Source organism: Orcinus orca, chromosome 3, assembly GCF_937001465.1.
Source record: "Orcinus orca chromosome 3, mOrcOrc1.1, whole genome shotgun sequence".
In the NCBI taxonomy this organism is placed as follows: domain Eukaryota; kingdom Metazoa; phylum Chordata; class Mammalia; order Artiodactyla; family Delphinidae; genus Orcinus; species Orcinus orca.
The window spans coordinates 184,169,902-184,195,428 of NC_064561.1; the positions used below are offsets into that span (position 1 = coordinate 184,169,902).

Here is a 25,527-nt window from a genome sequence, read left to right on the forward strand (position 1 = left end):
AAGCCACCATGTGGCTCCAAACTTCTCCAAACACTTAAGTTACTTAGAAAAAATCAGAAATCCGTGCAGAGTGAGCTGGTGGCCAGGTTGGAGCACCAGGGCACAGAGGGCATCCCTTGTCTTGCACAGAGAATGCTGGGAATTTTTAGAGTAACATGAAAAACCTTATACTTTTCTGATGACCTAAATAATTCTAGCCAAAAATGCGTGCTTGGTCTCAGACGAGCCACTTGGTACAGTCGTAGCTCTGTATTAAGTCGACCATGCTCAGCGCTTTGGGTGGGAGTGGGAGGAAAGGTCAGATTCCGAGGGGGGTGGGGCACGCCTTCCTGCCACAGACACATCTGTCTTCTGGACGCTCCTGAAGGCACCCCGGGCCGAATCCACACGGCACACCCGGCAAAGACGAGGCTTCAGAACCGTCCAGCCTCCGTCCACTCAGGCTGTTAAATTGTCCGTGAGTGAGCTCTGGGACCCCACCCAGGGCTCAGCTGAGGGCCACTGACGTGCTCTCAGCTGGGACGTCCCCGTAAAGATCTTCTGAGACACGATAATCTCGCTTTATTAAAAATAGGCGGTCTAGTGGTTAAGACTCACACTTCCATTGCAGGAGGCACGGGTTCAATCCCTGGTCGGGGAGCTAAGATCCCAAATGCCGCGTGGTGCAGAAAAAAAAAAAAAATACAGACTGTAATTTATTTTAAAACTTCCTCTGTTTCAAAGGCCCCAAATGTTTATACACTCTAATTCATTATTCTTTCCTCTGATGTATTTTAGAGATAATCAGAAGTGCCCACGAGGTTTATATAGAAAGCTGGTCAACGCAGAATTCATTCTAATAAGAGTTGTCAGTACTCTCCCTACCCAGCTGCAGCATTGTAATACAACACGTACACTGAAGTATCAGCAACTGTATTTAGCACGTGCTAAACTTCACAGACCTTAAGAGCTTCATAAACAATCTATGTAGACCTTTTCTGTTGGTTTTGTATATATGGTAATGAGTAATGAGTGCAAGAAAACGGTCAGATGATTTAGAAAATGATTTCTTTGCTATTATATCAATTCTCACTAAAAGGCAGTGTTTTTTGTCTTTTTTTTTTTTTTTTTTTTTTTTTTTTGTGGTACGCGGGCCTCTCACTGCTGTGGTCTCTCCCGTTGTGGAGCACAGGCTCCGGACGCGCAGGCTCAGCGGCCATGGCTCACGGGCCCAGCCGCTCCGCGGCATGTGGGATCTTCCTGGACCGGGGCACGAACCCACGTCCCCTGCATCGGCAGGTGGACTCTCAACCACTGCGCCACCAGGGAAGTCCTAAAAGGCAGTGTTTCTCCTCCTCCCTTCTTTTGAGACAGTTGTGTCTTCAGGTGGCCCATCAGCGGGCATTGTCACGTTACACGGAGCCCTCTGCGCCCTGGGAATCAGGGGTGCCCCAATGCAGAGTGCTCTGTGCTTCTGTTCCCCACCCGCCCCGTCGCCTCTGCCACACCCCACAGAAGCGATTTCTCGCTGTCCCTGAGAGGCCTGAGGCCCACGTCCCCCCGGGGCCCCCACCCACTCCACTCAGCACCAGAGGAAGTCAGGGCCTGGGGCACCCGCCCCCCTACACCCTGCAGCTCCCTGAGCCCCCGTGCGGGGTCCCCGGACCTCGGACCCTGCCTCGCTGCTGCTCTCCCAGCTCTTTCTCCCAGGGTCCCCCCCACCCGGTGATGCCTCAGCCCCACCGCACCCCCGACCCACTGATCCGACAACTGCTTTGCTGTCCAGCCTCCTCCTGGCACCGGCCTGGAAGGCCCAGCGGTGCACTGTAGGTTCCAGGGCAGTGGGGCCAGGGAACCCGCTGCAGGACGGTGCCCACGTGGCCGGGGGCAGGGCCAGGGCTGCCCTGCCTGTGTGGGAGGGACTTCAAGGCCTGGATATGAGGGGTGGGGACCACTGGCGCCCACCGTGGAGGCTGCAGGTCATCCCACGTGGTTCCACTTTATGGAGCTCGAGATCAGGCAAAACGAACCTCCGGTGCCAGTGACGGCGTTTACAGAAGCTCTGCTCCTGTGGGTGAGGCTCCACTGGCTGGGTTGGGGGGCATCTCTATCCTGAACTGTGTGACCGTGCAGGTCCACAGACACGTGTGAAAGCCCAGCTGAGCTCTCTGCTGGCTGTGAGCGAGTTACCCTTCGATACTGTGTAAAAATTAGGACCTGTGGCCTGGCGAACACCCCAGGACCAGGAGTGCTGAGGATGGCAGGCTTGCAAGGACACCTGGGCTTGTGTGGGCCTCTGGGGAGAGTGAAGAGGGTCCATCCGCGTCTGTGGAGAGGCTGGGCACCAGGCCGTGAGCTCTGCAGCCCTCCTGGCAGGTGGCGCTGGGAAGGGGGGCACGTGGGGAGGCCCTGAGGCCACCTAAAGAGAGAGAGATGCCACCAGCCCCCCACTGCTCTGCGTCCCAACACCCGGCCTTCTACCTCAACCAACCCCTGAGCCCCACCCCAGAGCCCGATCCAGGACCACCAGAACCTTCCGGAATTCCAGACCCCAAGTCCACGATTGGGTGTTAAAGCCCTGGGTCTGGGAGGCCCCTTCCTCCTCCGGCTGAAGCGCTTGGTTGGGACCCCGGTGCCTTCGTGGTACCTTCTGCTGCGAGGAGCCGGTATGGACCCGGCAAGCCCGTCCGCAAACGCTCAGACTGGAAGAACGCCTGTGCGCCTGGCAGAGGGTGGCCTGTGAGAAGGGTCTCGTCCCGAGGAATGAGCAGCCTTGAGAGCCACAGACAGTGCCCAGCTGCCGCGCGATCGCCCCCGTCACTGGCGGGGCACCGCCGCGAGTCCGCCAGCCCCATCACTCCGCCTGCCTCACCCCCAATCCATGAGCTTGAAAAGCAACCCCCGGCCCCCCGGCCCCCCGGCCCCCCGGCCTGAGCAAGGGCCCCGAGGGGCAGGTGGCAGGCGCGGCCCTGAGCTCACGCCGAGGACGCCGAGGAGGGGTGCTGGGTGCGGGGGTGGGGGTGCCGCTCGCCGGGGGTGCGGGGGTCTCCAGGCCCAGAGCAGAGGGATCAGAGGGGCTGGGGGCGGCATGGCCGGGGGGAGGGCGGGGCAGGGCTGCGGCGTCCTGCAGCAGCTTTGGGGGCCCGAGGGCCTCAGCGGGTGGGCCCACACGTCCCCGCGTAGCTGCAGTTAAGGCCCCAAGCCAACGGAGGGCAGGATCGCGGGGCTCACTCTGCCCGGAGGAGGTGGCCGGCTGTCCTGAGCAGTTACCCTCCCGGTGCCGGACAGGCTGCCCAGAGAGTGCGGGTCTGCATGTCCTGGGGCCGCACCACCAATCGCCACACACGGGTGGCTTGGAGCAGCAGAAACATACCCTGCCCCTGCTCTGGAGGCCAGAGTCTGCCGTGGAGGCCCCGCGCCCTCCGGAGGCTCCCGCCTAGTCCGCTGCTGGGGCCGTCCTCCAACCCCTGCCTCCGTCTTCACGTGGCCCCCGCCATGTGTCTCGAATGCCCTCCTCCCCCCTCCTCAGGACACCTGCAACACATTTAGGGCCAGCCGGTTAATCCGGGATGATCTCCTCCTCGCAACATCTTTAACTTGGTCACATCTGCTGCGTCACATTTCTCCTATTTGAAGAAAGGTCACATTCCCAGATTCTGGGATCAGGATGTAGACATGATCGGGCTGGTGGTTCCCGGCTGTGAACCGTGAAAGACAGCCCTGCCCAACGTCAGAAGCACCGCAGTCACTGGGAGGCCACCAGGTGGGCTCCGATTTTCAGGGGAGGCTGGAGAGCGAGGTCCAGAACATGGGCACCTAGGCAGGAGGCCGGAAACCAGCAGAGGTGGCGGCCCGGGAGCCCCCAGTGACCTGACCACCCTCCCTGGAGTGTATCCTGCTCCCACCTGATTCGCACCTGTGTGTGCTGGACTGAGGGGCCTGACTCCCAGGAAACCCTGGGCCGTGTGGCACCTGCATGATGGGAGGCCCAGGTTGGGGCTCCCCGACCACGTGCCTGTGGAGCCCCGTCCGCAGGCGACACTGCAGGGCACAGGTGAGGGCTACGTCGTGGTGACGCAGCATCATCCCTCAAGCGTAAGGAACAAGAGCCCAAGGATGTGGAGACTCCGGGGCCCCTCACTGTGGGGCCCCAGCCCTGCAGCGGGCAAGTGTCTAGAGAGAGAGGCCTTGGGGAGCTGACCCACCACCACCTGCCTCTCTCCTGGCTGTCGGGGCTTCATCCTCTACCTGATTCATGTCTGCTGACCACTGACCACAGGAATCTGAAGGGAGGGGTCCCAAGGGCTAGGGCCCAGGAGCCTCGGGGCCGCCAGGATGTGCTGTCCGAGTTTCTGAGGGGTCGCCTGCACCATGAGTCCCCAGGGCCAGGCTCCCCAAATGCAGGAAGGGAATCAGATGCAAGAAAGCCAACATGACAACACTGGTTCTAGCTCCAGGCTCCCGCGGAGATGAGAGGAAATCCACGGGCAAGGAGAGTTAATCTTTGAAACATGAGTTCTCATCCGTGGTTCCTGTGTCACACATTTCTAGCATCACTTTTATTTTATTATGAGATCCTTAAAACACACCTTCTTTCTCTTCATCTCTGGGCATTGCCACCAAGGTCTTGGAAGTAGAAGGAACCTTGTGACAGGGGTGCGTCAGGAACCCGAGACCCGGCCAGCCCCCGGTCATGAAGAACAAGTGACCATAAACAGCATTGAGGGCAGCCATGACATTCTCCTTCTCCAAAGGAAGCAGCTGTTATCTCTCACCTTCTATCAAATTCACTTCCACCCTCCATTTGTAAAACGTGAATCTCTCTTTTATTTCAGTTCATGTATTTTTTTTCCTGTATGTTAGTGAAACAGGACAGAATGATTAAGTTCCACAGCATGGAAATGCTTAACTAACTGGAGAGCCATACCACGTACATGAATGGAAATGTGCAGTTTTGTAACGTGTCAATTCTGTAAATTCATTGTAATCCTAATCAAAATTTCAACAGAATCAGGCCTCTAAAATTCCCATAGAAGAGTAACCCAACAAAAGTGATCAAGAAATACTTGATAAAAGCAAAAACATGGGAGGGATGGGGCATGTCCCCCTGGAGAAAGAAGGAATATTATGCAACTGCAGTGTCAGCCCAGGCCTAGTCGACTAAATCCAGGAAGCACATCTGTGTACGTATAAGAAGGTACTATGTGGTATATGCGGCTTCCAAATCCATGGAGAAAAGGTGAAGTGTTCAATGAATCCTACTTGGACAAATGACTGTTCATCTGGAGAAAACAAAATTATATCCCAAAGACAAACGCAAATACTTTAAGACCTAAACAAGGGAAAACTACAAATGTATCAGAAGCAAATGTAAAACAGTGGGTATATAACCTTTGAGAATTAGGACCTTCTTATACCAGATAGTAAAAACGAAATGCATAACCAATAAGATGACTGATAAATGTGACCACCTCAAAATTTGAAACTTCTAAGTTGAAAGACAGTAAGTACACAGAGCAGGACAACTGAGGACGTAACAACAGTCAGAGTCGTGATCCGGCATCTGTAAAGAACTCAGAAAATCCACACGGAACAGACACTCAACAGGAGGACAAGTCAGAAGAAGACAATCTCAGAGGAGGAAATCCCGATGGCCAGTGAGGACTGAGAAAAGAAACTCTCTAGTAAATAACACAACGCGAATTGAAGCAATTTCCACAGCTCAGGCCGCAATCATTTACGGTTGGGTCTTTTCTTGTGGGGAGGAGGGGACGGGTCTGTGGCCAACCCCAGACGTCCAGCAACATGCATCCCTCTGGATTTGTTAGCACTTTGAATGACATGTTTAACGTAGACACCGCCCCCCGTCCACAGGTGCCCCCCCCGCCACGTTCCTCTGTTATCCTCGAAATGTCCCACGTTGAACCATCCCTGAAAATAGCCCCTCTGGAGACAGCCAGGCTGACCGTGGTCCACACGGCCAAGGTCAATTAGGTGACGGCGTTGGCTGGACGGGAGTCGATGACCCGGTTGCACGTCCGTCAAGCTGAGGCCTGTGTTTGGCCACATGGTCAGTGGAGTGACGGGCATTGGGGGGGTTTCATTTTAAAGGGTCATGAGGGTGTTGGGTGCTGCCTCTGAAACAGGGCCCCACGTGGGATCGGCGGATGGACAAGGTCGTGTCAACCCAGGTGGGAAGGAACCAAGATGTGGGGCTGCTCCCACCCACGTGCCTCTGTGGAGATCGCACACAGGGTCATCCCCTCCCAGCTCTGGTGGGTGACCCTCAGATCAGAGTGCCCCAGGGCAGCGCCCCAGTCACCTTCCATGCGGAGGGTGGAAGTGGACGTGTGGGTTTCAGCCTCCTGATCTGAGAAAATCTGAAGCCCTAAGAAAGCTGCTTTTGTTTTCATCACTCATTCCTGGGCCAGCACCAAACAGCGGTGCCAAGTATTTATCTCGCAGAAAGAAGGCTGGTCCCCTTCTGTGTTCCCATGTGTATTTCAAGGCAGGACAACTTGATAATTTTGTTAAATCTACATGAGAGAGTTCACAAATTCAAACAGGTTCATCTGCTGAACAGAGCAAATCACTGATGGGTTGTTGACTTATGAGGGAGTTCAGGGCCAGAAACAGCCCTGACGGTGGGACCCGGGCCTGAGGCCTGGCCTGCAGCTGTCCAGTGCTGGGCCAGCTTGTAACCACCATCACCATCAGGGCCCACGACCCCTGGGATTCAGCGGGAGCGGGTCTGACACTGAGTTGGTGGCCGAAGCCTGGACCGTCCGTTCCGTGGACCGAGGACCACGTCTGGTGGGAAATCGGGGCCAGCGCAGAGGCAGGTGTGGGTTTTGATGGTGAAGATTGCTCACAGTGACCGAAAGTGCCCCAACACCCGGGAAGCAGCTGAAGCAAGTGCTCACTGGAGGGCGCCCCGTGGCCTCAGGTGGCTCCCGAGCCAGGCTTCTGAGAGACGCACGTTTGCCTCGCTGGGCAGTGCGCACAGTGGGCACGCCAGCTGTTGCACTAAACCGTCGCCAAAACGACTGTACTGTCGTTTACAGCTCGACTCCTCCTTCCTCTCCAGCCAGGATGTCGGCAGGACGTTCTCCGCCCCCTCACGAGGGATGGCAGCTGGACAAGGGCCTGTATCACCTGGACAGGACCACATGCACGCCGGTTTGTCCTGCGAGCCCGCCCTGCGTGTCTAGTTATAACCGAAAGCTGAAAACCAGGGGAGACGCTCTCCCTGCATAGTTTGCCCGCCTGGCCTGGAGTCCCGCCCCAGGGCCATGCGACCTGGGGACGCTATTCAATCCTTGTGTCACAGCTGAGTCTGTAGGAGCAAAGCCCAGAGAAGGAGAGGAGTGTTTAAAAGTAAGAAGTTTTTTAAAAATTAAGCATCAGATTTCAAAAAAAGAGGAAGTTTTTTAGGAACTCTCAGTGATTTGCGCTCTGAAGAAAATGCCGGTGGAGCGACCAGAATTCCCAGAGGCTGCCCTGGGCCAGGCCTCACGCCCTCGCCTGCTCCCTGGGGGCAAACACTGTCCCGGGTGTCGCGTGGGAGAAGGTGTCTGCCAGCCACAACCTCATCAATCCGTCTGTCCTTGACACGTGGGGAGCCCGTCCGAGCCAAGAGAAAATATTGATTCAGTGCTTAGCAAATAAGGCAATTCATTGGAACAGCCTTGCTTTCACCGGGAGCCCTTTGAAAGCACGGTGGTTTAAAGTAATGGCTGGTTTTGAAATGCCTGTTTAGGTGGTAGGAGTGCATTTACATGCAACTGTTTATATAGCATTACTATCTTTTTTGGAAAACTTTTATGACATGTGACCGTCAGAATACTGTATAATTTCTGTATAATTCTGTATAATACTGTATAATTCTGCTGTAAAAAGCAGAATACTGTATAATTTCACACATCACATGGCACACCCAGAACTCAACACCAGCACACTCACAGTCCCCACTGTCCAGCCACCGCCCGGCCTTTCAGGGACCCCGTCCCCACCCCGATGCACCGGATAGCGATGCCCAGTTTTGAAATCTGCACTCTCAGCAGAAGCAGGATGCAGGCTCTCATCTGGCTTCCAACACCCGTGCCCCCGAGATCCGTCCCAGTGTTGAGTGTGTTTGCAGTTCACTTATCATCCTTGCTTGCCGGATTCTGCTCTGCTCACCCCCCCACCATTTATTCGTCCGCTGTGTTGTTCACAGGCAGTGGAGTTGTGCCCAGTTTGGGGCTGTGAATGTTCACACTCGTGTGTTTTGGTGAACGTAGTGTACACGTTTTGGTTGGGTACCTGCTGGGCGTGGCATCGCGTGTTCCCACATGCAACTCCAGTGGCATCCCACATGCCTCCAGCTCTAGCTGCTCCACGCTGATGCCATCGCTGACATTTCTGTCTGTTTCATTTTAGCCATCCTGGTGTGGGGAAGAAATTCTGAATTTTGGTGTAAGTGAAATGTCCCCATGTGTGTTTGTTTCTGGAGGCCCTATTTGTCCTGTTAGTCTATTTTTCTTTCTAGAGTCCCACACTGTGTTACTGACGGTAACTTTATTTATTTTTATTTATTTGTTTATTTACTTATTTATTTTTGGCTGTGTTGGGTGTTCATTGCTGCACATAGGCTTTCTCTAGTTGTGGCGAGCGGGGGCTACTCTTTGTTGCAGTAACCGGCCTTCTCTTGTTGTGGAGCACAGGCTCTAGGCACACAGGCTTCAGTAGTTGTGGTGCGTGGGCTCAGTAGTTGTGGCTCTCAGGCTTAGTTGCTCCACGGGATGTAGGATCTTCCTGGACCAGGGATTGAACCCATGTCCCCTGCAGGTGGATTCTTAACCACTACACCACCAGGGATGCCCATGTAACTTTAAAATAAGTCCCCCATCCAAGAGCGGTAGTTCTGCAACTTTGTTCTTCCTCAAGATAATGTCTATTACAGACTCTTGGTATTTCAATATATTTTTCAGAAATGTGTTTTCAATGTCCACACACATACACAATCTGCTGAGATCTTGATCAGATTACGGTGAATCTATGAATCACCTTGGAGGGAATTAACGTCTTCAAATATGAGGCATCCAATTCATGAACATGGTACCTCTCTGTATTCTTTAGGATTCAACCCTTTTTTTCTGAATAATATTGTGTAGATATTTCGTAAAATGTTCTGAGCATATTTGATTAGATTTCTTCTTGATTTTTTTAGTGCAGTTCTAAATATTTAAAACCTTTTTAAAATTGTTTTTGCTACTATATAAAAAGACAACAGATTTTTAAATAATTCATAGACTTTATGTTTTAGAACAGTTTTAAGTTTGCAGAAAAATTGAACAGCAAGCACAGAGAGTTCTCATGCACCTCCTCTCCCCTGACCTGCAGTTTTCCTTATGTCTCATATCTTGCACTGATGTGGTACATTTGTTACACTTGATGAGCCAACGCTAATACATTATGATTAACTGAAGTCCATAGTTCACACTGCGGTTCAGCCTTGGTGCTGTACGTTCTATGGGTTTAGACGAATGTATAATGACATGTATCAGAATTATAAAACCATACAGACTAGTTTCCCTGCCCTGAAAATCCCCTGTGCTCTGCCTGTTTATCCCTCCCACCAAAGCCTGGCAACCACTGATCTTTTTACTGTCTGCCTATTTTGTATTTTCCAGAATTTCATAGAGTTGGAATCACACATTCTGTAGCTTTCTCTGATCAGCTTTTCTCACTTAATAACATGCATTTAAGGTTTGTCCATGTCTTTTCATGGATTGATAGCTCATTTCTTTTTTTTTAATATTGGACAAATCATAATATATTAACAAAATATTACCTTGGAAGAAAAAATGAGCAATCCTGCGTATCCAAATATTATTACTTGAAAAAATGATGAGAGTAGATCGCTCACTTCTTTTCAGCACTGAATAACACTCCATCGTCTGGACGGACCACAGTTTATTTACCCATCACCTACGGGCAGGACTTCTTTTTGGAAGCACTTAGTGACTGATTTGTTTGCCATCTGTTCTTTAATGTGATGGAATTCGCCTGTGTTCCTTTAGAGAGAACCTCTAATTCAGACTCTTCAATCATTAAAACCAGGTCCCCAGTCACCCCCCAAGAGTGAAGTTTTAGTGTCACACACGATGGTCGTCAGTCATACACAGCTGGCCTGTCTGAACCATTCTTTATCTCCAATAAAACTATTCTACAGGTGTGGCTTTCCTTACTCTGAGCCGGGCACGATTCTAGGTACACACCATGTCCCTGCCATCCCAGAATGAACGTCTTGGTCAGCAAGAAAAACAGGAAGGGAGAAAGTAAGTACGAGCCAGGTGGGTAGGCCAGGTACAGCCCTTGGCTGGGTGGCAGAGGCCCACCCTGGGGAGAGCCATCTGCTTTACTGAGTGCATGGAATCAAAGGCTATTCTCATCCAGAAGCACCCAGAATAAAGTCTGACCAAGTATCTAGACGCTCAGTGGTCCAGTTGACCCACAAACTCAGCTGTCACACAGAGTGACATCTCACAGGTAGCTCTGGCTTCTGTATGGATAACATGCTGCTGGGCTGCAGGAGCAGAAGCTGGAGATGCCTCCGGGGGCCACTGTGATGACCCAGTGGGCTGGAGCCGCCCCGCGTTTCCGAGGTTCTTCCCCTCCGGGTACCTACTTGCGCCGATCTGATGCGGCTTTCCGGGGAGTGATGTGAGGGACTCTCACGTCGGTCTCCTGATGGCTTCTCCCTGCCCAGGCTTCTCCGGTGTGGACCACCATCCACCATCTCACCGCCTCCCCCTCCCTGGTTTGGCAACGCACTGGTGTGTAACGCAGAATCAGAGGACCCTGAGCCTCAGGGCTGTCAGGAAAAAGCAGCAGCCGCAAATACGTCACGGGAAAGCAGAGCTCTCAGGGTGCCCGTGTGGCTCTGAAATGCGAGTCGCCGGTGGGGGTGGCCTGCTTGTCACATCAGAGGGGCTCCCAACACCGCGTGGGAGACCCAGGTCAGACCCAGGCGCAGCCGGCTGAGGAAGATTCGTGTTTTCTCTTCTTTAGAAACCAATGCTCAACTTAATCATCCCAGCGGGGTTACAGTTGAAGGAAACATTGTTTCTTTTTAAGAAATCATTCTTTCCTTCCAACAGAGTACAGCTGGTTCTCCACATGCGGTAACTGTTCTACAGAGACACCCGAACACTGAGTTGGCGCGTCCTGAGCCTTTGCTCCTGGGGACACAGGGCTGGGCTCCCATGGGCCTCAGGTCACATTTCCCTCAATGGGTCAGTACCTAACCCTGTCTCGTGTGTGTTTCTGCTGAGGGACACCTTACCGGATATCTACTGTTGCTGCGTTGACACGGACCTTCAGGCGAGAGCACGTAACGCCGGCCCTGACAGAGCTTCTCTCCCAGGCCCTTTCTCCCGAAGCACAGTCTTTCCGCACTGGGCTTGGGGGATTTTAAGCAGCAAAATCACCAAAAAAAAAAAAAAAAAAAAAAGCACAAAAATGCAAAAATGACAACTTTTCGTAGACCTCGAGAAAGCCACGTGTCACAGCGGAGCTGACACAGGAAGCAGTGTCGCCTCTCGGGCCGGGCTGGCACCACGAGACAGGGCCACGCCGGCTCGTCCACGAGCGTGGATCTGGGGCCCCAGACGGACTTCAGTGAGCACGTGTACTCGAGAGCACAGAACCAGGACGGTGAGAACCGGGGTGGTTGCCTGGCCTTTATTCCTTTCTCCTCCGGGACGGTCCTGCGCCTGGGGCTCCCCCCATGTCCAGTATACGCCTCTTGGGGTGGGGGGGTGAGCATCGCTTAGCACAAAGGCAGCCAGGAGGGGGACAAGAGGTGAGCCGCGGGCCCACCAGGCAGGTCGGAGCAGACACCCTCTTCCGAGGGCTGCAGTGACACAGCCAGGAGCACACCTATTGGAACCAGCCCAGCGCCTGGTGTCCCGTGGGTATTCTGTAAATAGTTACTGCCTGACCGTGAACCCCAAGGGGCCTTTCGAGGATGAAATCTCACTCCGGCCTCCATGGCCCTGCCAGCGAGAGACGAGGGGACGTGGGGCTTGGCACACAGTGTGTCACCTTTAGGCCGAAGGGCCACCCCATAACGGGCGGTGAGACGGCCACGAGTCCACACACTGCCCTGCCTCACCCAAGGGAGCAGCAGAGATGGGGCACAGCAGCCTGTGGGTGCTGGGGAAAGCCATGCCTGCAACCCACCTTCAGAATCACACTGTCCTACAGCGAAAGCTAGAGAGGCCCAAACAGGGCTCTGCTGGGAACAGCTGCGGCAGCATGGGAATCCCGTCTGCTGAGGACACCCCCTTTTTCCTTAAGGATGGCGACTAAACAAAAAATCTTTTGGTAATTCCCTGGCGGTGCAGTGGTTAGGACTCTGCGCTTCCACTGCAGAAGGCACGGTTCAGTCCCTGGTCGAGGAACTAACATCCCGCTTGCCGTGAGGCAACTGCCAGACCTTGTGAGGTATGTTCCAGGCGTGACTGCTTCCTGGAGAGTCGTTATTCTTTCACAGAACTTTTAACCTTAATTTGCTAGAGATTGTCTCAAAGTCTTATCTCTAACATCTACATGTTTTAGGGGAATTCAGATAAAACTTTCCCCTTTTAGGAATTTCTTCAAAGGCTGAGATATTCCAAGCACTATTCTGATTCTGTAATTCACCTTATGGGGAAAGTTGGCTCAAGGAATATTTCTGAGACAGACAAAGAGACCAGGAGATGGGCCAGGCCACAGCCACCCCTGAGCACCATGCGATGCCCACTGAAGCCTCAGCTCCAAGCCATCGGGAGGTTTTCTCTCCTGTGAGTCAGGCGCCCCCCCCCCCCCCCGTGAAACAGCTGATAACCCCCCATCCGCCTCTGCCGCGTCTCCGAGCTCATTTACACAACGCTTTGCAAACTCCGACACTGTTTGTTGTTTTACCATCACTATGGTTGTTACTTTTATGCTATAGATGGTGACCAAAAAAATTAATCAGTCGACCTAAGAGGGAAATGAAAAATTTTATTCGAGCCAAACTGAGGCTTCGAACCCAAGAACAGCCTCTCAGAAGCTCCAAAGCTGTTCCACCCATTAGAAGCCCAGGCACAGCTGTTGAAGTTTTTTGAGACAGAGGGCTGTACATTAAATGACGTATTATTGACAGTTTACACAGTCTAGCGCTGAGCGTCATTGTGGCCCCTTAAAAGATCGAGAGGAATGTTTTCTTTAAGGGGCTGTCTTGCCGGTGCTGGGAGGATGTCGCTCCTCGCGGACGAGCAGGTATGTCTGCCGATGGGGAGCTGTGGTCATCCCTAATGCAGATACAAGATGCGCAGTTGGGGGAGAGGGGAGGTCAAAGGGCAGAGTAAATTTCTTATGTTTAAATTTCTCCAGTCTTGCCATAAAATATGAATTTTATTTCACATAGATGAAGCTCCTGGTTAAAATAACAATGAAAGTGGAACACCGATGGTATTTCACAGGTAGGATAAAACGCCACAATATGAAACGGTTAAAATACTAGAGGCACCTGAGTTCTCCAAACTATAATCTTTAAAAACTCAATCTTGCCTCAGAAATTACTTCTCCAGGTTTTGACGTACGGTATTTCACGTTTGTCTTCTGCTGGGAGGGAAGCTGCCAACCTGAGCTTAGGGGACGGTGGGTCACCCGTGGGCCGATGACTCAGAGACAGCTGGCTCGGGTGCAGCCGGAGGGACTGGGTCTGCTCTGGGTGCCCCCCTCCCCTGCCGCACTTGAGTAGAGGTGGCCAGAGGGACGTCCACCCCCAGACAGCACAGGCTTCCTGAAAAGCTCAAAGGCAGAGAACGGTGGGGTCCTCAGACCAGCACCCCAGCTGTTGGGAACAAGAGTGAATCAGCCCCCTGTGGACAGGGTGGGTGTGATGACATTCCTTGTGCGCTTGTGACCTGGCTGTGGCCCTGGACAAGGAACTACAATGCTTAGACTCACTCCCAGAGGGTCTGCCTCTCCGGGAGGGAGGGCGCTGGGCAGAGAGGGTGGAGAGATGGCAGCTCCCCTCGCCCCAGAGGCTTCCAGGAGTGGGGGAAATCAGGAAGGGCACCTGGACGGAGGTGTCCGCCACTTGGCGAGGGTGCCGGTTTCCATGGGGGCAGACCCACCTCAGTGTGCCGATGCCGGGAGGTCGCCAGGCCCTGGGTGGACAGCAGGAGCTGTGCGTGCTCTGTCTGGGGATGCAGGCGGTCCTCGTGGGCCTGTGTGTCCTGGATGCCAAGCCTGGACCTGCAGACCGAGCTGAGCATCTGAAGGAGGAGGGAAGAGACCAGACAAAGACAGCATCCGGCCAGAGCGCCAGGACTGGGGCAGGGCTGCTGGCCTGAGCCCCAGGGAAGAAAGCGCTGGACACTGGCTTTGCACGTGCTCGGTGGCCAGGAACCGGTGGTCGAGCCGAGGAAGTCGAAGAGCCAGCAGACGGAAAGACCCGCGGTCCAGACTCTCCTCTATGTTCGAGGGTTGATCATCCTGGTTACGGAGAAGCAACGGTGCTCCTGGAGGGAGGGGCGTAAACTTTCAGGAGCTCTCCCGGTGGTGGGCGGGGGGCAGCGTCCGTCACAGACAGGTCTGGGAACCACCTCAGGGCCCCCGGCAGGGCCCCCAGACTCCACTGCTCAGGGTCGACCCAGTTCATCAAAAGCCCTACTCAGCGCAGCCCCAGCGCAAGGTCCGGGGTCTTACACGTGATGCCCCAAGCAGGCAGGACAGCCAGCCTGGGCGGGGTCACCTGGGGCCCTGCCCTCCCAGCAGAACAGGTCCAGCAGCCGAAGGGGCGACGTCTCCGCCCCAAGAGCAGGACTGGAGCTGAGGGGACGGTGTCTCAAGACCACGAGGCGGCCTCCTGCCCACGCCCCAGCCGCCCCCTCACACCGGACGCGCCCACATCCTGGCCTCAGTCAGCACTGCGTGGCCCGGTGCTGCCGTTTCCAGGAGTCAGCTGACCCCAGAAGGCGAAGTTCCTGTTTGCAGCGCAGACATTCCGGCGGGGGAGGGGGAGGTACGGCCCCTCCCCCTCAGCCCGCAGACCCTGCCGAGCTAAAAGGTCACAGTGACACATGGCAGGGGCCCGGGCAGCACCCCCTGAGCGGCTTTGGGTTCCCCGAGGGAGCCTGCGGGCTTCCTCCAGGAAAGGAGTGTCAAAAGCACCGACTCTAGGGACTTTGTCCAGAAATGACCCCAACCCCCCAGCGGGGAGCATCGCACTGCCTCTCAACTCCAAGGGGCACAGACGCCTTGGGAGGGTCCCAGGAGACCGAGACCCCTCTGCTGAGGGCCCGGTGCGGACGGCGGGCACAGAAGCCTCGGCTTTGGTGGTCTGGGCGCCGCAAACCTGCTGCACATGAGGGCTTTCCCACGTGCCTCTGCGATGCTGCCCGGCCCCCACCTGCACCTGCTCTCACCTGGACGCTGGCCCTACTGTTCAAGGTCCCTTTCGTCCGTCTTTGGTGGGAGTCAGCCGCCTGCTGCCAGCCAGGACCCTGCTTATCCCTAGTGGCGCCCCGGGAGACCCACAGACGCCTGTGCAGGGCTGGCCCCAGAGCTGTTGCGCTTTGCGGCCAGGCCGTCCCTGCCATGACCACTCATCCTGATGTGGGCGGACAACGGCCACAGCGAATGCAAGAAGAGCCAGACAGGGCCGCGTTCTGGTAGAGCCTCGCGCACGCTCTGCCCGTGGGTGCCCTTCCCTGGCCTGCACCCACACCCCTGTGACATGTGACCTGGGAGGGTCCTGGCTGTGGACGGGATGACGGGGCCCCGGACCCCTGCCTGCCAGGTGCTGCCCTGAGTCCTGCAGGAGCCTCGTCCCCCCAGCCTCCCGCGCGGCCTCTTCCTCCAGGCAGCCTTCCCTGAGCAGGTCACACCTGCGTGTGACCCCCCACCCCGCCCCGGTCAGAGCCTGAGCTTGGCTGCGTTGGGCGCATGCTCCCACGTCCCAGGGGCCAGCCCTGAGCTGCGGGGACGGGGCATGAGGGGGGCAGGTTGAAAGCCAGAGCTTCGTCTGTTGAAGATGTCCTGGGCCTGTGAGAAGGGTGCAATGCCACACCTGCGTCAGGGTTTGGAAGTGAAATGACCCCCTTCCCTCGGCTCGGGGTACCCTGCAGCCCAGGCCCCACCCCTGCACGTGACTTCCACACGGTCCTCAATCATGCGGACCCGACCGTGTCCTTGCAGGGACGCGACCCTCAGGCGACTTCATTCCATGGAGGAAAAGTCAGGCAAGGCGGCCAGTTTGCACAGCATCACGAACCACAGGTGGAGCCGCTGCCCCGTCCGCTGTGGCGCTGGCATCCTGGCACACACAGAGCCTCCACGCAGCGCCCTCCTAACGCCCAAAAAGCCCAGGCCCGCCCTGTGCTCCCACAAGCAGAGTCACAAACGGCATCTTCAAGAAGAATGACAAGAAGGGCCGGGAATTCACCCTGGGAGCAGGTGAAATTTGGTGGGAACCCAAAGCGGCCACCGTTGGCAGAGGGAGGGCCCATCCTGACACACCCTCATGCAGGGAAACCCCTGAGAGCCGTTTTCGGGAAGGAACCTAAGATTCCGTGGCTCAGTAAATCTTAGCACAGCACGGAACACCCTGAGCGGCTGGACTCAGAGATGGACCTGGTTCTGCCGAAGTCAGGGCCGGGGTGGGGGCCTGCCCGACTGCGGCCCTGCAGTGACCCTCCCAGCAGCGCTCCCACCGCGTCGGGACATACCCCTGGCCCTCCCACCCAGCCCGCTGCAGACGGGCCCGTCCACTCCAGCCGGTTCCCTGGTGAGCAAAGGAGCGATGCTGCTGGGTCCCGGGAGGCCACCCCTCCCTCCTGTCCCTCAGTGTGTAATCGAAACCGTCAGAAACTTTTCAGAAGGCGTGCTTTCCATATGCAGTGGTGAGGGCCTGGCAGTCCAGATGTGATTAGACACAGAAACGCAGCACTGAGTTAAAAAAAAGAAACTCTGAAACTAAGGAATCATCACTGCGAGGTTGTATAATCCTTGTTTTGACAGAAAAGACAGCTTCCAGATTACCCTGTTCTATAACTGAAAGCCTCACACGCTGGACCGTCCTGCAGAAAATGCACTGTGGGCGCCGTGCAGCATAGTCAGAAAGGAGCAGCCGTCGGGTTAATCAGCGGCCGTGGGGGCCTGAGCTCCACGGGGGGTTCTCACCAGGACCCAGGGTGTCGCCTTTGGGGTGAGCCTCGGATGAAGGTGTTTAGCCTTGAAAAACACAGTTAGAATTTGCAAAGGTGTCAGGGTGGGGGGACCAATCCCATCACTCTGCAGAGCAGGACACCGAGGGGCGAGTCCCCAGCCCTGATCAGGGACCCGCGGGGACCCCACCCGCCCCGCGCCCACATTCCAGGGCTGGCTCTGCAGAACCTCTGGCACGTGGGCCCTGCACCAGCCACCCGCCTACACAGTCTCCCGTTCTCCTCCCAGCCCCACATGGCTAAGTTCAAAACACACCCACCTCCAGCACACACTGGCGGACAGGTGTGTTCAGGTGAAAACACCTGGAAACCACTCAGAGCCGTCCTGTGCCTACCTAGGCCTCAGAGGGGCAGGACGGTGTAAAAGGAACTTCCCTGAAGCTTTGGTTGGAGAGAAGGGAGGAACGGGGTTAGGCGGGTGGAACACCCCTTGCGGGGAGCCCACCCGGGCTGCAGCGGGTCTGCCTGGAGGGACAGGCCCTCAGCCCCGCCCCCACCCCCTGGCTGACCGCCAGCTGCAAGTCCCGCCCCACAGGGCCTGGGCGGGCGTCGCTCCGAGGACTTGCCCAGAGGAGAAGCAGGAAACGCGCCCTCTTCTCTTTCTGCTCCGCTGATTTCTGAAAATGGGGCCCAGCAGGTTCCGCCCCTGAGACGCAGCCCCGCCCCGTCCTGGGAACTGTGCTGTGTCGACTGGACGGCAAGACAGCCTAGAAAGATCACACGGTGGTGGGCAAGCACCCCGCCCCACCACGTTCTAAGGTTCCAGGGCCTGAAAGAGCACGACCCCCAGCGGAGAACCAGCTGCAGACTCCCAGCTCCCAGCCGGATGCGTCCGCCTCAGGCCCCTGCCAGGCTGTAGGGTTATCCATACAAGCCCGCCTCGTCCCCCTGGGAACTGCAAAGCTTCCTCTGCAGCCCCCCAGACGGGCCCATCGCTCATGTGCCCGTGACTAATCACCTGCTGCCAGTCTCACCTGTCCAGGGTGGGGTGTGGGCAGGCCCCTCCCTTCTGGGTGGGGCGAGAGGCAGGTGGCCAGAGCGGCCCCTTTGGCTGCATTGGCTGAGGTCCAGGCATCCCTAGACGTGCTTTCCCTTGGGGTCAGGGACTCCTCCCCCTCCCTTCCTTCCAGGCAACGTCCAGACAGCTAAGGTTTCAAAGCCAAAAAAAAAAAAAAGGGATTGAGAACTGAATACAACAATTCCACAAAATCTGCAGGAATGGAGGTCTCCCCCAAACCAAGTTCCTGATCCTGAGTTTGTGGGGCTGACGTGAGCCAACGCCCCCTCCCCGAAAACTAAACACGGGACCGAGCGCCTCAGGAAGGAAAGGAAAGGCGGTCGTGAGGGTCCCGTGAACTCGGAGGTGCTGCAGAAATTCGTGGGACAGAGTCCCCTTCCTCCGGTCCACCCACTGAACCAGAATCGGGCACCCTCTGTCCCCCTCCGCGGGCTTTCCCGCCAGGTCCCTCTGCAAGTCCGTCCCCGTGGCTGAGCCGCGGCCGGGACCCTCTCTGTGCAGAGCCTGTCGTGAGGGAACAGAGGCTTTTTGTTGCCCTGCGGTTTCCAGGGCTGAGCTGGCCTCGCGCACCGAGTGGTCCTGCTCCACAGACCTTGGCCGCCTGGCCGCTGTCCAGCGGGGGACAGAGGGATCTGTGTTGGGTCCACAGCACAGCACAGCCACGGCAGGAAAGCGGGGCGGCCGTTCCCAGAGCCCTGGATTGTGCGAACGAGCTTTCTTTTTCCGAAGCCGCCAAAATGTCGGTCCATGCTGAAAGCTCACCGCCAGCCAGGGTCACTGCAGTTACATCTAAAATAAAAATACTACAGAACCGGAAGCTGAGTACATTCTTTTTTCTTACTCTCCTTCAACAAAGCCGAATGGAATAATTGGGATCAAATCCTCCCCTTCGAAATCACATTTGGCGGAGAACCATCTGTGCCAAGTGTCAGCCTGAAATAATCCTTTTGCTGACATTACAAATCCTGTGAAAGAGAGTGGACCACAGAGATGCTGACACCACCAGAAGCGCGGCAGGACAGACGAGATGTGAGTTCTCTTTAATTTTATGCTTAAAGTGAAAGAGCTTGTCAGCGGAGCTGCATCGAAAACGAGTCATGTAAATGCTGTGAGCAGTCTCACAACCTACTGTCAGGATTTACCCTCCAACGGAAAGTACAATTCAAGCCCGGAGATTAAAATTAAAAGTATTGAATATAAAAAGCCATAGCTTCATGATCAAAAGAATAAAGCTCGGGCTTCCCTGGTGGTGCAGTGGTTGAGGGTCTGCCTGCCGATGCAGAGGACACGGGTTCGTGCCCCGGTCCGGGAAGATCCCACATGCCGCGGAGCGGCTGGGCCCGTGAGCCATGGCCGCTGAGCCTGCGTGTCCGGAGCCTGTGCTCCGCAACGGGAGAGGCCACAACAGTGAGAGGCCCGCGTACTGCAAAAGAAGAAAAAAAAAAAGAATAAAGCTCACGTCCTTAAACGTACATTCCCAGTTACATAAACACCCGTGGGTGTCTCGGTGTCACACCCCCTCCTGGGTCCAGCCCGTCTGCTTTCCTGTGCAAGACGGCAGTTGCCACAGTGAGACTCCGACGGACCCCAGCTTCATGCTGCTCCCCTCACCATCTGCTTTCGTCCATTTACTGCTGGGGTCATTTACCGTTGCTTCAACTTTCAGGAGATGTCTCACCACCTCCTGCATCTGCTTGTCAAAATCTGTTCATTTCTTAGAAGGAGTCCGAGTCCCCACCCGAAGTGCAGCCTTAGGACGCCCCCTGGAACTCTGTGCCTCTCTTCTTTGGTCTTAGGTTGTGACTGTTTCCGTGCTTCTAAACACGAAAAACAATCCCCATTCACTGTGGTTCTCCGGCTCTGCCTTGTTCCCACCGCCAGCAGCCGGGGCTGCACCTCCTTCTCGGCTACTAGTCGACAGCTCAGGGCTCCACACGGGACTCTGTGGACTCCTCTTACCACCTGCCCCTGGCTGGACACTCCAGTTCTCACAATTCCACAAGAAAGCGTCTTCTCAGCTGTGGGGCTTCTCTGGGATGTGTCCCGAGGGCCGTCGTTCCTGGGCCACAGGGCGTGTGCTTCTTCACCGACTGGGTGTTTGCGCACTGGTTCCCGGGCGGCCGCGCTCGCCTCGCGCCCCAGGTCCTGGCCGGTCCCCAGCACCACCTTGCCAGCCCCTCTCATGCCACATCTCCTTGGGTGCGTCTCCCGGGGGTCTGCAGGCTCAAGCACCTTCTCGTCTCTTCCCGCCCCGCGGGCTTCCTCTCTTGGGCACTGCCTGTGCGTAAGCGTTCCCCATTTGGGGTCATTTTGCTTTCTTAGAGCCGTGTAGAATTTCTTTACTTTATCAAACGATGCTGGTCCTTTTCCCGTGATGCTCATTGTAACTATTTTCTGGCTGAGTTGTGGCTTTTATCTTCAGCTAGTTTACAGTGAGACTCTTACAATGTTAGGAAACGTGCTGGTGTCTCTTTGGCTTGTGATTTTTGTGGACTCGTTAGGAAATCCTTCCCTATCCCAAAGTCATAAAGATAATCTCCATTTTTGTTTGTTTGTTTGTTTTGTTTTTTTTTGCGGTACGCGGGCCTCTCACTGCTGTGGCCTCTCCCGTTGCGGAGCACAGGCTCCGGACGCGCAGGCTTAGCGGCCATGGCTCATGGGCCCAGCCGCTCTGCAGCATGTGGGATCTTCCCAGACTGGGGCACGAACCCGTGTCCTCTGCATCGGCAGGAGGACTCTCAACCACTGCGCCACCAGGGAAGCCCAATAATCTCCAATTTTTTTAACTTTAAGGTTACACTTTGCACAATTAGCCACTCATTCACTTGTGGGTTATTTTTTTAATGTGGTAAAATAAACATAAAATAATATTCACCATTTTAACCATCTTCAAGTGTATGTTTCAGTGGCATTCAGTGCATTCTCAACGCTATGCTACCATCACAGGCTCTTTCTTCACCCCGGACTCATTTGTTTTCTAAACCGTTTATTCAACAGACATTATGGAGGCTGTCAGGAGGGCCGGCAAGACGCTGGGACAGCCAGTGAAGGAGTTAACAGGCCTCCCCCTGTCCTCGGCGGCCGGCCCTCGGGGACGCGTCAGCGGTGAGAAGCGGGGACTCCCCGGCTGTTGCCCGAGGGCCGAGATTTGTCCCCTCTGACCTGTGAGGTGACGCGTGGGGCCATCACCCCGGCCACGCAGGGCAGCCCGCTTGCGGACCGGACGCCGCTGCATCTCAAGGAGCTTCCCCCAGAGAAGAGCTGCTGAGAGCACCTGGTGGCACAAACCGGCTCCCGGACGCCGCTGATGAGGGTGTCTGTGGGCAGGAGATGACGCTCCTTCCGTGCAGGTTTCAGATCTTCTGGAGCAGAGATGAGAGCCAGATGAGCTGGTGAGAGGGGCCCCGGCCCTAAAGGGCTCATCCTGGAGGGAGGCAGGCGGCTGCTCTGTTCTGTTCTGTTCGGAGAGCAGCTTTCACGGTGTGGTCGGCGTCCTGGCCCGGGGTCGGGCGGCAGGAGGGGCAGCTCTGAGAACAGCCCAGCCCTGGGGTCCCAGGAGGTGTGGGGCAGGGGGACCCGGGATGCCCCCGGCACCTTCTTCATGTGCAGCCGGCAGGGCCACAGCGCGGCCACGGCTCCCCCGGGTTTGCCGACGGCACGGGCTCCTCGGCACAGGCCTCGGCCACGTGTCCGGTGGGTAGAGGGAGGGTCGGCCTGCAGTGAGGCCGCCGGCTCGGGACGCGCCCTGGACAGAGGCACAGGGTCGGGGGATGGCTCAGGACCAGCTCGGGGTGCGGACAAGAGGCCCCGGCCGGGTCAGCCCCCTAGTCCGCAGCCAGGCTGGTCCTGACTGTGTCACTCCAGCCGCCCCAGGCGTCGCCGATTTTCACTCGCCTTCTCCTGAGCGGCGAGTCCCACCGGACCTTGGCAACAGAGCCATCGGGGAGCCGCCCCAGAGCGAGGCAGGCCACTGGGGCGCCCTTCACATGATGGCACTCAGGACTGGGGAGGAAGGCGGCTGTTCCGTGTCTCACCGGGTCTGGAGCTTACACAGCTGCAGGTGCTTTCTTTAAGGAGAAAGGTGTACAATTACAGTCACAGATCAGGACGGCGCTGAACACCTGTGTGCAGTGAGAACAGAAGAGGCCACACAGCACGAACATTCTAAAGCTGCAGGACAAGGTCAGATGCGGGAGGAGTGCCCTCCCTGGGGCCGCGCCCTCTCCGCTCCCCAGCTGGTCCACACCTTGGACACAGGGAGTCCCGAGCCCAGCCCAGCCAGGCCACGTTTACTGACAGCTTAGGGACGTTTCCTTCCGCTTTGCCCTGCGGAAGGGCTGCCCTTCTGAGGCAGGAAGGGGGCAGGGCACAGCCTTTAAAAGCACGACATAGCCCGAGGACACGACAGAAGCTGGTTGGAACAACCAGACGGCTGACAAGCAGAGCTCCGCTAGACCCCGAGCCCAGTATCCGCTCATTGTAACACATCAGCTACGTGACTCACCCACAGGAGCCAGGAGAGTTCTGAGGGTGACCATGGAAGGCCCAAAGCGGGCGACGCCCAACTCCCAGACACTTCCCAGCCCTCCAGCCCTCCTACTCACCAGCCTGTGACATTACCCAGCCCCATAAAGGCCGACAACCCCGCACCCTGGCTCTCTCGGTTTCTTGCTTCTCTCACTTCCGTCTATGGAGTGTGTTTCTCCCTGAATAAACCTTCTTTCTCTACCACGGCTCGCTCTTGAATTCCTTCCTGTGCGAAGCCAAGATCCGCACTCGGCAGCCGTGCCCGGGACTCGGATGGGACCCGGGAGGTGACCATCTTCCCACACCTCACTCTCTTACCTGCAACACTCTGACCTCAGCTGTGCCAACTTCTCACCCCGCCTCAGCCTCCGGGCTCGGCCAGGTCCTGGGTGCCCCAGGGGTACCCTGCTTCACTCTTCCGCCTTGAGGGTCACAGAGGTCCATGTGGGCCATGGGGCCTGGGGGGTGGGGAGGTCATGTGGAAGCCAGGACCTCGCCCAGGGGAGGGGGCACCCCCTAGGCCTCGCCCCACATCCCAGAGAACGCTCTGGAAGGGTCAGGAAAGAGGGGCCCTGAGGGTGACTGGGCCGGGGGGTTGTGGGTGAGGACACGGGCATCACTCTCTGACCAATGGGGAGAAGCACCTTCCGGGGATGCTGTGGCAGTGGGGTGGACACCTGGCAGGGGCCAGGCCCCGCGGCTTCCTGGCAGAAAGAGGAAGGAAGAGGGTTTGCTTCTCTGACTTGGGCACTTTCTCACTGCATGCACAGTTAGAGCAGAGGCACTGGGCTCCGGCGCTGCAATTGTCATAGTTGTCACCTGGGCCCCCTTGCTGTCCCCTCACCGTGCTCTGTGGCTCACTCCCCTCTGCTCATGGGGGACCTCGGGGCCCCCACGAGTGCTGTCACTTCCTTCCTCTCACCTCGATCCCCTCAAACCCAGCCCCCAAGGGAGTGCCCACCTGGTCCAGTGCTGGGGGGTGACCCCACTGCCCCTCAGTCTCCCCCTCCTTCTTCCTCTCCGGGGCTGCGTCTCCTCTACGGACACCGCCGTCCACTCTGCCTCGCTCCATCTGTGTCCTGGAGCCGCGCCAGACATCTGGGCATCCCTTCCACGCCTGAAGGAGAGGAAAGAAATTGGCTTTGAGGATCTGAAAGAAACCACTGCCAAAGTAAACCTTAGTGTCCCCCACGGTGACAAATACCACGGTTGGTTACTCAGACAACCGAGATTCGAACGGAAACGTGTGGGTCCCAAAGACGCCGTGCGGTGGTCCACAGTCAACCAAGGAAGAGCTTGCAACAGCAAATGGTAACATGTCCACAGATTTTATTTTCTACTGAATCTCCTATTACTAGAAACTTTCTTTACTACTGGGCTAAAGAAAAAATTTTCTTTAAGGATTAAGATAGAAAGATTTAAGTTGGAGCCTAAGAACCTTGTTACATACAGCTTGGGGGATTGACAAAAAAAGAAGAGGGAAATGGCAAGGATGTTACGAGGGTAAATCTGCAAGTCTGTCCTGCCTGCAGATGTTACTGAGAGCTTTATATCTCAAGGTAGAATACGCTTCCAAGGAAAGAAATCATTTCTGGAAAAAGGACCTTTTGAAAAATGTTTTATTTATTTTTTTTTGCATTACGCAGGCCTCTCACTGTTGTGGCCTCTCGTGTTGCAGAGCACAGGCTCCGGACGCGCAGGCTCAGGGGCCATGGCTCATGGGCCCAGCCACTCCGCGGCATGTGGGATCTTCCCGGACCGGGGCACGAACCCGCGTCCCCTGCATCGGCAGGCGGACTCTCAACCACTGCGCCACCAGGGAAGCCCCTGAAAAATGTTTGACTGGTTCACATTCTCACAGTGGGTCTTTACATTTGGACTTTGGATAAACTAGAGGAGTGGCTGTGTAACGTACCTGTGTCCCCAGGGATCCCAGCACAGGCATCACCTGACAAGGGACTCCACCTCCGAAGCCCTGGGGGCGGGTCTGTCCTCTGCTCTCCAAGCCCTAACCCTGAAAACTTAATTGCTTAGACAGCAGGCCCAGACACCTGGGAATTCACTGGAATTCAAATTCACTGGGCATTCTTTTTGTTTGCTTGTTTTGTTTTGGTTTTTTAAGTTGATATGTTGTATTTTCACTTTTATTCAGTTCAAGGAATTTTTTTTTTTGGCCACACGGCATGCGGGATCTAGTTCCCCAACCAGGGATCAAACTCGCTCCCCCTGCAGTGGAAGTCTTGGAACTGACTTCCAAGTGGAAGCCTGGAGTCTTAACCACTGGACCGCCAGGGAAGTCCCTGGGCACCCTTTTTGGGTGTGGGGAGACCCATCCCATCGCCCAGTGTGGGACCTGCAAGGAGCTGCCTTTTCACACTTCACGCCTGTGAAGTACGACCGTGGCTGCAGAAATGCCTGGGGGAGCAGACACAAGGGTTGCACGGGGTCCCTGTGTTTTTACCCGTGTTGTCTTCATAGGTGGGTCTTGTCACCATCACACCTGTTGGGATCCTACGGGAATTCTCCACGATCGCTTAGCCACATGGGATGCACGTCCTTCACCCCAGGTTGTGCTGTGCAGCCGCGATGCCCTCCCCCACCTCTGAAGAGGCACTGGACGCCAGGAACGAGGAAGTGGCCCTAAACCGTTTGGTTGAAGTCACTTCATGAATCATAATGATGGGTTGGAACAATAAGCCGCATTGTGAGCGCTGCACGAGTTCACCTCAAATATACTGTGCTGCTGTACGCAGCCTT

The 25,527-nt window shown here is 56.0% G+C and overlaps 1 long non-coding RNA gene across 7 annotated transcripts; it reads right to left on the bottom strand.

Moving 5' to 3' along the window:
- Window positions 1-12,991: 12,991 nt before the first annotated feature.
- On the bottom strand, window positions 12,992-23,880 carry LOC117203067 (uncharacterized). Of its 7 annotated transcripts, none has more exons than XR_007476652.1 (5): window positions 23,732-23,880; window positions 23,089-23,228; window positions 21,031-22,310; window positions 17,486-19,481; window positions 12,992-17,232 (listed from the first exon to the last, which is right to left on the bottom strand). It is a non-coding gene; the product is annotated as an uncharacterized LOC117203067 (long non-coding RNA). The 7 variants fall into 7 exon arrangements; XR_004485670.2 differs by lacking the exon at window positions 23,732-23,880 and having other exon boundaries at window positions 17,486-18,370; window positions 18,836-19,481; window positions 23,089-23,707; XR_004485669.2 differs by lacking the exon at window positions 23,732-23,880 and having other exon boundaries at window positions 17,486-17,932; window positions 18,200-19,481; window positions 23,089-23,707.
- Window positions 23,881-25,527: the final 1,647 nt, after the last annotated feature.